This window comes from Serinus canaria, chromosome 5 (genome assembly GCF_022539315.1).
Source record: "Serinus canaria isolate serCan28SL12 chromosome 5, serCan2020, whole genome shotgun sequence".
NCBI classification, from domain to species: Eukaryota; Metazoa; Chordata; class Aves; order Passeriformes; family Fringillidae; genus Serinus; species Serinus canaria.
In genome coordinates this window covers 7,306,521-7,320,709 of record NC_066319.1, presented here as the reverse complement: position 1 = coordinate 7,320,709, position 14,189 = coordinate 7,306,521, and positions in this window count along the sequence as shown.

Below are 14,189 nucleotides of genomic sequence, written 5' to 3'. Positions count from 1 at the left end.
TTAGTTGGACGGGAAGGTTTTAATATTAAATGAAGAAGCACGCACGACCCCGTGCTCTTGGGTCGGAATCGGACGTGCCTCCATGCACATCCTGGGGGACCCTATTTAATTATCAACTCTGCACCCCCAACACCTTTCTGGCGAGCAGCTGGTTTGGGGAAGTAGGGCGAGCCCTTGGGGCAGCCGGCTGCATTCCCCTGGACCGTGCCAGCGCTTTCCTTCTGAACATTTCCTCCTGGCCACGCTGCCCAGGCACACGGGTCCCTCTCCATGCGCGGCGCGGCACCCGCGCCTCGGCATCCTCCCGGTGGCTGCCGGTCGGACGGGCTCTCCGAGGTGCCTTTCCCCCCTCGGAGCACGCGGCCGCCGCTTCATTCATAAAAGCTGCGCGGCGGGGCGCGGGGCTGCGCGGCGGGCGGGCGGTGCCGGCGGCGGGCGGGGCTGGCGCGGGGCCCGGGGAGCCCCCGCGGGGCGGCGCGGCCGCAGGAAGCGGCGGCGAGGGAGCCAATGGAGGCGCGGGGCTGTTACCGGGCGGGACGGGCAGATCTCGGCCGAGGCTCGCCCGGTCCCGCCGACACAAAGGGGACGGGCCGGGCGGCAGCGCCAGAGCCGCCGCCGGGCCGCCCCCGCTCGCCCCGGTGGCAGCACCGGGCGGTCCCCGAGCCGCCGGGACCGCACCCGCTGCTGCCTGCCCGAGCCGCCGTGCCCGCACCGGAGCCCCGGGGTGCGCTCCCTGCCGCCTGCCCCGCTCCCGAGCCGCTCATCCTTGGATGCGGGATGCGGAATGCGCGATGCTGGATGCGGCCGCTTCCGCCGCTCTCGCCCCCGGGGGCTTCCGACGGCGCTTCCTTCCTGCCCGCTCTCCCTCCCTCGCTCCCTCCCCGGCTCGCTCGCTGCCTGCCCGGCGCTCCCCTCCCCGCGGCGCCCGCCCGCTCCCGGCGGCGCTGGGGCCGGCCGCCACTTTCTCATGATGTCATCCCGCCCCCGCCGCTGCGCGCCGCCGCGGCCCCGCCGCGGGAGCGCGCATTCCTGGCGTGCCGCTGCCCCCGTAACGCCGCGGAGAGCGGCCACGAAAGAGAACACCTACCCCCCAAACAAAACCCCTCCTGCTCCGGACTCCTCTGGACAAGAAAGAGAAGGAGCTGCTGGAGAGGGTCCGGCAGACGATGGCGGGTCTGAAGCAGCTCTCCTGAGAGGAGAGGCTGAGGGAGCCGGAGTTAGTTTGGGGAAGACTGCGAGGGCATCTCATCGAAGGCTTTAAAACCTTCCAGGGGTGCCCAGAGGAAGGTGCCGGCCTCTTAGGTGGGTGCCCAGCAACAGGATGAGGAGCAATGGCCGTAAACACAAAACACGAGAAGTGTCACCTCAAGGGGAGGAAGAACTTCTTCACACCGAGGGTGGCAGAGCTCTGGAACAGCTGCCCAAGGAGGGCAGGGGTCTCCCTTTCTGGAGACAACCCAAACCCACCTGGACGTGTTTAGTGTCACCTGCGGTGCCCAAAACCCCAGGGCAGCCGTGGGGGGCCCGTGAAATGAGGAATTTGATGGAGCAAAGCTCACAGAGGTTTTCTGTAAGGGAACCATCACCAAGCTGACGAGAGGCATGAGTCTGGGTGGGAGGGATGATGGGGATGGCTGGGGGGTCCCAAAATGAAGAGCTGTCACTGATGGGACCAGAAAAGCAGGGACAGACCCAGAGCTAATGGAATTTGTCCTGGGGGGTAAGAAAATGCAAAAGGGGGAAGAAAGAAGCAGGGAGCAAGGTTTTGTTTCTTCATCGAGGAAAACCTCCTGTTAGGCCATGCCAGAAGTGAGGCAGTGGAGGGAGAGGCGCCAGAGGAAGCCTGGCAGACAGTAACAAGGTGAAATAAACAATGTATTTAAGCACCAGCATCCTTAAAGCGAAAGTGTTTTAGTGAAGAATATTTTGATTTTGTACCCAGCAGCTACAGTTTCTGTTTTGCTCAGCTGACAGTATGTTTTGGTAATATATCAGCATGAAAATGGCCAGCACAGACACTGGGGTTTGATATGGATTTGTGAGGTAGGAAAAGGCACATCTTGACCACATAGAGCATTTACATTTGATTTACAATGTAAAGAAACATTTTCTCTATTCTCCAAACTGGCACTCACTGCTTGTCATCCCAAAGGCACATAAATTAATACCATTGGAAATTAGTTGTTGAATTGCTTATTTAGAAGGTTTTGAAGCACTATGTTATTCTTTAAAAAAAAAAAAAAACCAAGAAACAAACAAAAAGAAGCAGCAACAAAACCACGGGGAGATGTTTTATAGAAATTTTAGGTGTAATTCCCCATAAATAACAGTAAATCAGTGTGGATCACACCCACTGCAGAAATGCTCTCTCAGAAAGGATGGTCTCCCATCCTTTCTGTTGAGTTAAAGTGAGGTGCTGCTGTTGGGCAGACCCTGCGAGCTGGGGTTGCTGTGGTCACTGCAAGATGTTTGCATCCCTCAGACCTTTCTGACATCCTCAAGCACTCTGCTCCTTGGTTGTAAAGTAGATTGGCACCTCTCTGAAGGACAAGTATGCATTCTTTGTACCTTTAGTAAAAATCATTTGGCTCAGAACCAAGTCTAAAACACTGGATTATAGTTTTGACCTGAAGGACAGATGACAAAATGATACATTTGCAAAACTCAGGCATTTTTCAGAGCACATGACTTCAGTGGGAGTAATACCACCAACTTCAAAGGGAGCAGGATTGAACCCTTAATGTGTAGCACTAATGAGTACAATCAAATAAACTCACTTTGCCTGGGCTTTCTACCACCTTTAGCCTCGTGTGTGTGTGTGTGTGTGTGTGTTGTGTGTGTGTGTGTGTGTGTGTGTGTGTGTGCACTTTTATGTGTGTGCCAAAGGAGTGGACTCAGGGTGCTGCCATTTCAAATCTGTAGCACCCGTGCTAGATTGGTGAAAGTATAAATAATGGTGCAGGGTGACAAGATTTGGGGAATCTGGTCCGCTTGTTTCCAGAAATCAGTAAAGGAAGTGAAGACTTGAGAACCTTGAGGGATGAGATTATAGTCTTAGTGAAGCCTTCAGAAATACTTAATTTGGGCTGTTTGTGGCAACTGGTGTTTTCTTATTTACTTGAGGTGCAGTCTGATTTGGTTCAAAATGAGGAGGGAATAGCATATTTTTGGGGAAACACATCATCCTAGAGTTACATTTTTGTATCCTATTTATTTTATATTCTTTTTGCTGTGTCTGTAACACTACGCAGTGTCAGCAGTGGCTGCTTTTTCCCCTCTGGTTGGTTCTTACCCTGACTCACTCTCCATTTAGTTACAGAAGAGGATGCAAGGTATGAGAATAACCTCCTATTTAACTCAAGTGAATGTCTTTTGTTGGCTGATTTTAATTTGTGTTTACATCAGTGACCAAATTGCTCAGATTTGCAACCTTGGACTATGAATATTTCTCTTTTCAGAGAAGAAGAAAAAAAAGAAGAATCTTCTTTCTGATTGTGCATTCCATTTCAGAGGGATTAAAGTAAAAAAAAATAATGAAAATAAAATATGAATTTCAGTTTTGATCAACAACTACATCAACCCAAAATACACACAGAGGCCTTCTCCAGCTACGAGCTGGTGGTGTCATGGTGTGAGTGCTGACCACAGCATGCCTTGAAATGAACAGGTAATGTCCCAGAATACTGAGCTGGGAAAAAGGAGGATCTGGAAAAGGGGAGTGGCTGCATTTTTGCTTGAAATGCTCAATAAAGCTGTGCCCTCACTTTATCTCTCCTCCTTAAAATCCGTGTATAGTTGGAGCATATTCCCTTCACAACCAAAGTATTTCATCAAATCCCACCTTTGCTTTTGAGTTCAGACTGGAGAAGAAAACTGGTTAAAAAAGCTGAACCCCCCAGTAGAATGTTGGTATAAAAGCAGGAAATTTTTCTAAAGAAATTACCAAGAATATTTTTTCCTACTTCTGCAGTTATCAAATGATGTAGCACAATGATTTGCACTGATGGAAGTGAGGCTAAATTGTGAATGTTTTAGAAGCTAATTCAGGAAAAGACTGAAACATGTACCTAAATTTAAATAAGTAAGTACACTAGAACTTACATGTGCCTAAAAATTAAATATATGTTTAAATACATTGCTAAAGTGAAGCCTAAGGGTATGGTTTAAAGTTAAATCTAAACTAGTCTAGACAGTAGCTATTGCTGAAAGTGATTATTCTTCTCCTGGTTGATTTCTCTGAAATGCCCATCCTTGTTAAAAAACCAATACAGCTTGTTGACAATAACAGCTACTTCCTCAACAGCTTTGAAAAGCATCCATTTCTCATAAAAATGAAAGTAAAAGTCTCAGTTAATGCTAAAATCTATGGAGATGGATTGGAGTCAGCTTTTGTGCTAACATGCAGCCCCTGTTTGATTTCACAAGCTCCAGCCTGTTGGAGACAGAACAGAGGGGAGCAGTTCTCACGCCGACTGGGATGCTTTTATTTCCTGCGCTCCTGGGCTCTTCCATCCTGCCAGGGATATCCAGGGGGAAGGGAACAGCAGAGAAAATGTGTCAGTGAAACCAAGCTGTCTGCAAAGCAAGTGAGAGCAGACGGGGTGCTTTGAGATGCTCACCCCTCTCAGTGGGATGCAGGAGATGCTGGAGTTTTGGGATGCTCACACGTGTCTCCTGAAATTCCTGACTGGAACTTTTCTGGAATAAAACCACAGAGGTTGAAGGATGTTGGCCTGACACAAAGGCACGTGGCCTCTTGGAAAGGCTGAGGCTTCCTGGACCCAGCCCAAGAGGAGGTGGGCTGGGTCAGAGGATGCTCACAGAGCTGTCTGTATTCTAAAGGCTGGTGATAGCACATGTCAATCTCTCACTGCACACACTGAAAGGCAGTAGAGGTCTGAGAAGCCCAGGTATCCTTCAGGCAGGTTTTCTGTGGAAGGACTTGGGGGCCTGTGGATTTCCCTCATGGACCATTTGTGCTGCTGCTCAGCACTTGGCTGGCTGCCTGCCTGTGAGGGCTTTGTGATAAGACCCTGAGCAAAGATCTAGCAGGTTTTTAATCAAATGTTTCCATTGGCTTTAATATGTTGTACCCATCAGATTAGAGTCACTCAGCAGAACTCCGGCCTTCCACACAGTGTCTCATTTATCCTTGTCCCTACCATGTGCCCAGCTTTGCTCTGCTGACGTTGGTTCTGGTTGTGCAGTCCTGTTGTAGGGGTTTTTTTGGGTGGGGGAGTGGTGCAATTAGCCTGGTTGAAGCAACTAGGCCAAGGAACATCAAGCAGTAAAATAAAGTCTTGATGACATATTTGAACTCTTGGAGACCATGGGTTATCTGATCTGCAAGGTCACTGCTATTCTCTGGGAAAGTTTTAAAGAATCTGCTCCTGTTTCAAGCTTAAAGGGCCCTTCTTGCATTGTAGGATGCAAGTATATGCAGTTGGTGAGTGTTTTAGGCTATTTAGTACCTGTGGTTTTATTTCCTTTTAACTGCTCATCAAAAGCAAACGGTATAGAATTAGTTTTAATGAACAGAAGGAAAAAGTGACTCCAGTAAGGTTCCTTCTGCTACCAGAACTGAATGAAATGCAGAAAGGAAAATAACAATAATATGAAAATGAGAAACCTAAAAAGAACTTAAAAAATTCTTTTTAATCATTTAAGCTGTCATCAGTAGCAGAAGTAAGGAATTATATTTCAGACATGACTTATACCAGGCATGCTTTAAAAAGAAAAAGGCAAATTGATAGTGCCTGAAGAGTCTGTGCCTGGGAATAAAAAAGTGCAGAATTAGGCCCTTGGAAGCCAAGTGCCTTTTCCACCATTCAGTCTGTAGAAGAAATGATGGCCCTTGATCTTTAGCAGCTCTAACAGATGGGCTTGGGGAAGCAGGGGGAAAATAACATCAGTGACAGTTTTGTGTTTCTGTATTTCTGAAAAGTCAAAATGTTAGAAGCTATTCTATTACAAAGATTCATTATGGGTATGATTGGCTTAACAGTGTTCTCCTGTAATACAGATCATAAAGTCCCGTCAGAACGGAATCAAATGCTAAAAATGTTGCATAATAACTTTCACAGACCATTAAGCTTTAAGGCTACAGTGTGGGAGTTTGTTACAAAGAGACCCTCTTAGAGCAGCAGATACTTTAAGTGAGAGGTATTTCCCACCCCGGGCTTTATTTGCTGCCAAGTCTGATTTCTGGCTGTGTTTATGTTCCTGCACGGGGACTGGCTTAGCTTGGCAGTGGGGTTGCTGCAGTGGCACAAGCAGAGCTGTAGGAAGGGATTGGGCAGGCTGCTATTTTCATTTCATGGGAAGCTGAATATGTAAACTGCTGGCCATTTCATCCTCGCTGGCTGTGGCAAAGTATCCCCCCTCTGCTTCCCTCCTATTATAGCAACAGCATTATTCAGCAGAATGAGGTTCCCCGTGTCTTTCATGCCACTCTCCGTGCTTTTGGGAGCAAGGATAATGCACACTCCCTTGCCTCAGGGATTATGAATTCAGTGTCCTCAAGGAACATGCAGTTTATGTACAAAGCAATGCACTGCTTGTGCCATAAAAATCCCTTATCACCCGGTAGGAATATGGATTCAGATCCATTTGTTTGGCTCTCTGTAGGTATTGGGGTTTACAGAAGGGATCCTATTGCCTTGCCATTATCTCCTTGGGCTGGTTTTGCCCTGGTATAGTTCCATAAAGCTGCTTCTGACTCAGGTGGGAAATGATTCAGTGCATGGGCTTGATGAAATTACAGTGATAGCAAAATGTGAGCTGGAGTCTCTGGTGGGGAAAATCTTTCGTTTAGCATTGATACAATTTTATGATTAATCACTGGCTTGATTGCATTACCTTTTAATTAAGCTTGTAATGGCTGAAGAGTGGGGACTTCGCTATCTCCTGATTGTGGCTCTGCTGGTGTGATTTTATAGAACCATAGGATCATTTAGGCTGGAAAAGTCATCAAGTCCAACTGTTAAAAAAGGTCTTGCAGTGATTTCTCCTTGCTGTAAGACTTCCCAGGAATTTAAGTCATATTACTCCCTGCTGAAGCTTCCACAGTTGGAATGACCTCAGTGGAAAGCAAAAATGCAGGTGAAAAAATGCGTTGGTTTGAAATCTTAGGATTTTCTTCCACAGAAAACTGCTGAGTCTAAGCAGGGATCTATAGCCCAGGGAGCTGATCCCAGCACTTTATGGTAAACTTCCTCAGACAGGATCCCTCTGCACCTCACAAAATCACCAAAACCACCACCTCAGACTATGTGGGTCAGGATAGTTTCATCTTGAGCCACAGGGGCCAGTTCCACCTCTGGTGAGACGTGTCCTAGGAAGATCAGGACACAGGATGGCAAAGGGAGAAGTTTAGTTCTGAACATGGGAAAGTTCTGAACCAAAGGAAAGCTGGGTGCTGTGCTTCAGGAGGGCTCCCTCACAGAGCTGCAGGGAGCCTCAGCTGCTTTTGTCCTGAGGAGGATTTGGTGGCTGGGCTCAGTTAGGAATGGCCATGGGACAAGGAGATGGAAAGGGAACAAACCCCCTCAGGACTGGGTGCCATCACAGCGCCTCAACCCACCTAAAAATCCAAACTTTACCCACTTTCACAAGTCATTCACTGCCTGGAGGGACAATCAGTCCCAAACCAGGACAGACTGAGACCTTTGATGGTATCAGCCTGAAGATAAGGAGGAGACCTGCCAAGACAGATGTTAGTTTCACTGCGTGTCTTGCAGGCAGCCCCTGAGACATCCAGCCTTTTACAAGTCACCAAGTCACCCTGGGGAAAAGTCACTGCTAAGATTCACCCACTGGAAAGGCAGGAGTTGGAGGAGGGCAGGGGTCAGGCCCCAGCTCTGTCACCCTCTCTGAGCTCAGCATTTTGTGGGGCTGTTTCAGACAGCATTGCCAAAATCCAGTCCTCACTCCACGGAGCGGGCTGGAAACGTGGTCAGGAACAGCTCTCTTCTGCTCCAGTGCATCTTCTTAGCAGGAGAACCAGGTTCTCAGCTCAGGCTGGATCTTCTTTCCTGCTCTTCTGACAGAACAGAGTTTAGAAACCCTCTCTGCCACCTTTGCTCCCCAGCTGAGGGAGCCCAGCCAGCTCAGGGCCCTGGCTCCATTCATGGTGCGGTTATCTCATATGTCTGGCTCAGCTGATCAGGAGAAAGATGCAATTACACCCAGGTATGCAATTTTAGTCTTGTTTAAATGATATAATGCAATAATAGTAACGATAATGATGATAACATCTTATGCCATATGTGAGAAAAATTAGCCATTGTCTCAGAAGGTGGCTGACAAGCAGCACAATGCAGTGTTACGTACTCAAGAGGGAGAACACAAGTTACTTCACTCATTTTCATCCCAGCCTAGGGCTTAAATCCGGGAGACAGAATCATCTGCATGAGAAATGTGGCATGAGGCATCAGGCTGGGCTGATAGGAGCTGCAGGCTCCCACACAGCCCACCCCATGATAGCACTATCAGATGGAAAGGAGCTATACACAGCCTTGTGTAGCCTTGCAGCCTCAGCTGAGTATCTTTGCAATGGTTTCCCACATCACTTAACAGCTTGTTTAACCTATCATGATTAACCAGCAGGCTCTACAAGAATTTCTCACAATCAGTAAAAATGCAGCAGAAGGCCTGAAGGACCATGGTGGAGGGCAAACACAATGATGGACACTCACTTTGTACTCATGCCTCTCCTGAAAAGTACCCACAGCTATCTGGGTTCCAAAGTGCTGTAAATTCATTGCTAATATTTTAGTTTCAATCCTTTCCACATATATTGCAGTCAGGCTTAGGAAAAGCAGCAGAAATCTTGATTGTTGAAGTCCTATTACGTGTATAGCTTTGCAAAGCCACAGTTTTTTCTCAGTTTTTGCACAAATAATCAGTTATCTCTCTGTGATTCTCAGAAAAAGACTTATCATGAAGTGATTGCAGCGAGGTCTTTTACCTGAGTCTGAAGAGACTTCTATAAAATATGACAGATAGTGCCTTACCTGGTATGCCAACTTACTTTACATTAAGACCACCTGGAGAAAGACAGCATGTTGATTTTATGATGCTTTTCACCTCCTTTTTGCCATACATCTTTGCCTGTTTTCTCCTTTGCAAAGTTTGGCAGTTGGTAATGGATATGCCAACCATGCAAGCTCGAAAGTTTCCCTCTCTGTTCTCTACTACTGTACTACTGTTTTCTTCTCATTCTAATTGCAAACCGCTTTCTTTATCATTAAAATTTTAAATTTCCATAAATAGCCATCCTGAAGTCTAAGTGAATGCTAAACAAAGCTACAAAACTAAAAAACAAACTGAGAGGAAGTGCAGTGTGCAGAAATAACACAAATGCATAGCTTGTATTCTTTCAGGAGGAGCTGAGCACCCCTGAAAGCTGCTTGCATTGATGAAGTTCAGCAGTGGAGGTGCAGAAGCATCCTACAAGGTCTCTTGAAAACAGCTCCTGTCAAGCCTGCTTTCTTAGATCAAAGTCCAAAGCTTAACTTTATCAAGCCACAAAACTTTAGTCACAGAGATGCAGGAAGGAAAGGCTGGCAGATGAAGGTGACAGATAGTAGAAATGCTTCTTAGATGAGAATTCTAATTACTTAAATGCTCTTCAGCTTAAATATTGCCTTTCCATAACTTAACTCCTGGAAACCCAAAAATATTATTCCACCCAGAGAGAGGACGCAGGGTACGTTAGCAGTGATGTAATATTGACAGACAAATACAGCAATTGTGTTCACAAATGCTCTCCTTACAGAGCAAAGAGCATTGTGGCAACACATCCTCACTGCCAGCATGGTAGACTGCAATGCAGTCAGTGCCTTGGATGCATTGGGAACACAAACAGAAATAGATTAGCTAACAACCAAAATTGTATTTATCTTGCTTGATGGGTCTCGCTCAATAGTGAGTCACTTTCTGATCCAATGGTGCTGCCATCCCGGGGGCTGTGGGCAATGGTGCTGCCCAGAGCAGGAGTTCCAGCAGCCCCAGAGCTGCAGAGCCAGGAGTGCTGGCCTGTGTGAGTGTGATCCCCCTCCCCAGGAGGTGCCGTGCGACATTCCCTGAGCAGGGAATGCCAGGGGCTTGGCCTCCTGAGGTCCATACAGCTCTCACGGGGCTTTCGTGGGAGCTGAGCTGGTTTTCCAGGCAGGATCACAGCTGAGGGCCTGGCACAGCCTCCTCCTGATGCTCTCTACATGCTCTGCTGGCTCCAGCATCCCTCACCTCCAGAGCCTTGGGTAGGAAGAGCAAAATCCTTGCTCTTGCCGATCCCAGGAGCGCTGGGATGGAGCCGAAGGTCAGCATCAGCCACTCTTCTGAGCCCTGTCTTTATCTGCCTGGAGGTGAGGGCCTTCCAAATGCCAGCACAGGTCTCAACAGCAGCATCACCAGAGCTCGGGACATGCTAGTATCCCAAGGATTTTTCCAGGAGCCTTGCTGGTTTTCTGGCCACGGTCTGCTCCACCCACACCTGCATTTCTTTGGGATCTGCAGCTCTGACAGATCTCTTTGTTGGTAATCAATGGGGATGTGCAGGAAAGTGTATCTCCCAGCATCGCTGCTTCGAGGATTAAAAGCGCCTTGCATTCATAATGAGTGTAATTAACTTGTTTGAAAATAGTTGTCAACTTAATGTTGAATAAGGAAGCTTTGCGTTGAGGTCACTGGGGTTCCAGGTGAAAACGTGCTATGGAAGACAAATACTCAAAGCAAGAATGGGCATGGATGTGATTTGGCTTGGATCTGATCAAGTTTACATTTGTTTAAAGGCCCAGCCCAAGGCCTGTGAAAGTCATTTGGAATAAATCAGCTGGAGTCAATGGGATTACCCTACTGTCAGCCCGGTATGGGTGAGATCAGACCCCAGGTCATTATCTTTTTGTGGTTTTCCTTCCCGCAGAGGGAGTCGGTGCGAAAAGCCATTGATTGTTTTGTAAAACATCCCTTGGATTCAGGGGCAGTCTGCCTGCCTACAGGATATGGCCCATAAAGCCACCGGGATGGCGAGCATTCCTGCCTCTGGATGTGCTGCATCTGCTGGGCTTTGCTGCCAGGGGTGATCGGAGATGAGAGCCTAGCCAGGAAACAAAACGCAGCACGGAAGGATGAGTTAAACCACCACATTCTTCGAGGGAAGGCTGATGGGTGACACTTGTCTCTGGCCGCCTTGGTCTCCTGCTCTTGCATCAGATCCAATTACTGAATTTCTCTTTTTGTGCGTGGCAGTGATGCTTTCACGGAGAACAAATCCATGGAAATGCTAAATACCGGTAAGCCAGGAGAAGGGAAGGATGCAAACCTGCAGTTTTCCCATGGCCTGAAAATGACTCCCTCCCTGGCTTAGGGCAGCCACAGGTATGCTGTTAATTTTCAGTCCTCTTGCCAGAAGGCTATAAAATGTCTTTTCATCTTATGTTACATAAGTATCCAACAAATAAGAAGACTGTTATTACAAAGGCAACCACACTGAAAAAAGGTTTCATTTACTCTGCACTAAAGACTTCTGATGTCTCTGTGGAACTTGTAGGTTGCTGAACAATGTTGGAGAAGAAAATCCGTTGGATTTTTTTTTTTTTTCCCAAAAAAGAAGCAAGTCTGATGCAACATCAAATTGGAATGCTGTGAGGAACCAAAGTGTGATAAATCTATTGTTACTCATGGTGATGATTTGCTGTCAAAGATAATGAGCTTCTATATTCTTTCAGCTTAACAGGCAGCATTCTGGACAGCAGTGCTGATGTCAAGCACTCTCTGATTAAACATTTCAGTGATCCCTCTGAACGAGACAGAAAAGTTGGATGCATGTCAGGAGTGAAAACTGCGAGGTGCTAAGAACACCTTAAAACACAAAACCACAACTGAGTCTGATGATGCTCAGGACTTGAGAGAAAGTGCTCAACAGCCACAGGAAAGGTCTTCAAAATCCTTATGCTTCTTGTCATGAAGGAAATAATTATGCTTAGCTCGCTGGATGCTGAATGGTTGCTTTGCACTTTGACCCGATTTTCTCCAGGATAATAAAGTGTGGTTTTGTGCCAGTAAAGGCAGACAGTGGGACTGAGAGGTAAGGCACAGGAGGCTGCCTCTGTGGAGGTGATTCAGCACACATCCAACATACCTCCCAGCAATTCAGGCATTCTTCCTGAAGTTCTTTAGTTGTGCTGTACCCTTCTACATCTTCACAAATTGACTAGCATCAGGTATATTTGAAATATGTCCTAAGTCTGTTAACTTGCAGGCAGTAAGGCATCCTCACCTGCTCATTTCACAGGGGGAAAAAAGCCACAAACAATAGAAAGGTCCCTGTGTGTGTTGACATCCTGCTTGTGAACCAATATTTTCACAAGCAATAGGCTTGGAGAGACAGGACAATCAATGAATATGAACTGATTTACCCTGAGCTAAAATTAGATCCAGTATCCTGATGGAAGTTAGTACAATTAGCTACATAAACACACAAGCTCAGGTAATTAATTTTGTAGCACCATGGTGCCTAGAGGTCACATCTGAGACTGAGAGACATCTATGCTAAGCTCTGAAAATACATGCAGTAAGATACAGCCCTGATCCTGAAGAGCTTGCTGCTCATATAGACAAAAGGAACAAAGGACTGGGACAGAAATCATTCTTTATTGCCTCCATGTCGGAAAAACTGGCCCAGAAAAATTGTCTTGCCCAACACTGTATAAGAATTATTTGGCAGGAATGAGAAGCAAATGGAGAACATCAGCATCCACTTCACGGGTCTGCCTGCCCTTTCTCTAGCACAAACTCCTTTTTTTTGTCCAGGAGGCTGCTCAGGCATAAGACAGTTTTGGACTCTTGTTTCTTTACATTCCATTACTACTCTTTTCAAGCACAACAGATGCTTTTGGTTTCTGAGCCTGTGTCCTGTCCATCTCACCAGAGTGTAACGCACCTCTGCTCCCTATTAAAATTATGTTTTTTCTGCAAAATTTCAAGTCCTCAAGTGCACAAATCCATGATCTGCCACATCTGTGCTGACTGCTTTCACTTGTTTCGAGAGCTCCTGCATATTCTTCCTTAAACCCAGGAGTCCAGCTTTCCCTGCTTTCTGTACACTTGGAAATCAGCTATATAGAGAAATCTTGTCAAATCTCATTGCAAGGGAGCAAATGTGTCTTGTAAACCTTAGAGTGGCATCTTCAGGTGTTACAGACCTTTGGCCTTTCTCCCTCTACTGTCTCTCAACCTTGGTTCTTTCAAAATCAATGATAAAATGGTGATGGCTTTAATTTAATATACAATTTCATCTTCTCCAGAAAAGCAGTGCATGGTTATCAAAGTTTCTTTCCCTCCTTTTCTGCAGAGAACAAACCTGACAAGAAAGCTGAAAATCTGAGGTTTCAAAAGTACTATTCTTTAACCTCAGATTTGTGTTCCAGATTTTGATAGATTCATTTTGCAGTCAATCAATTATCGTTTGGGTCTGAGGAGGTTTGAAAAACAGGCTTGAAAGAAATAGTCTGTTCTTCTTGTAATCTTGACTATGGAGGTGATTGTAGTGATTCTGTAATGAAGATTTCTGTTTCCAGCAGTTTAGCTATAAAATATGACTTTGTGTGAATCAATGAGTTCATCTGGGATCAACAAGTCAATGTTCATAAAATTCCTGGCCATAAAATTATTTTCTGCCTCTTTGCCAGGCTGAAAGTTCTAGGAAAGGCCCAACTGACAAATTACAGAACGGTGCACCAAACAATATTTTTTTTCCCAGATAGTCACATGTCTGAAACAAAATTTTCCTTTGGGTAGCATGGATATATATTTGGATGCATGCTTATTTCCTAGTTCTGGAATATTTATTTACCTGAAATCCTGCAGCTGTAAGAACCACATTGTGAACTGAAGATAAAGGTGGCCTCCTGGCTGAGAGAGTGAAGGAAAAACCAATCCTCTGAAGCAAGAATGAGGTTTCCAGCCATGGAAAAGCCTTTAGAGACACAAGTGAGGTTTTGATCCCTGGCCCCAGTGTCATCCATCCTGGAAACCCTTCTGGTTTTATCCTTTCAAACAGGTCAGCAAGAGCAAGGTGGGAAACTGAGGCTTCAAAACATCGCCCACCACGCAGTGTTCTCAGCAAAACAGTGTGTGATGGCAAAGGCAAATCCAAACTTGGTTCTGGATCCCTTGCAAATTCCTTC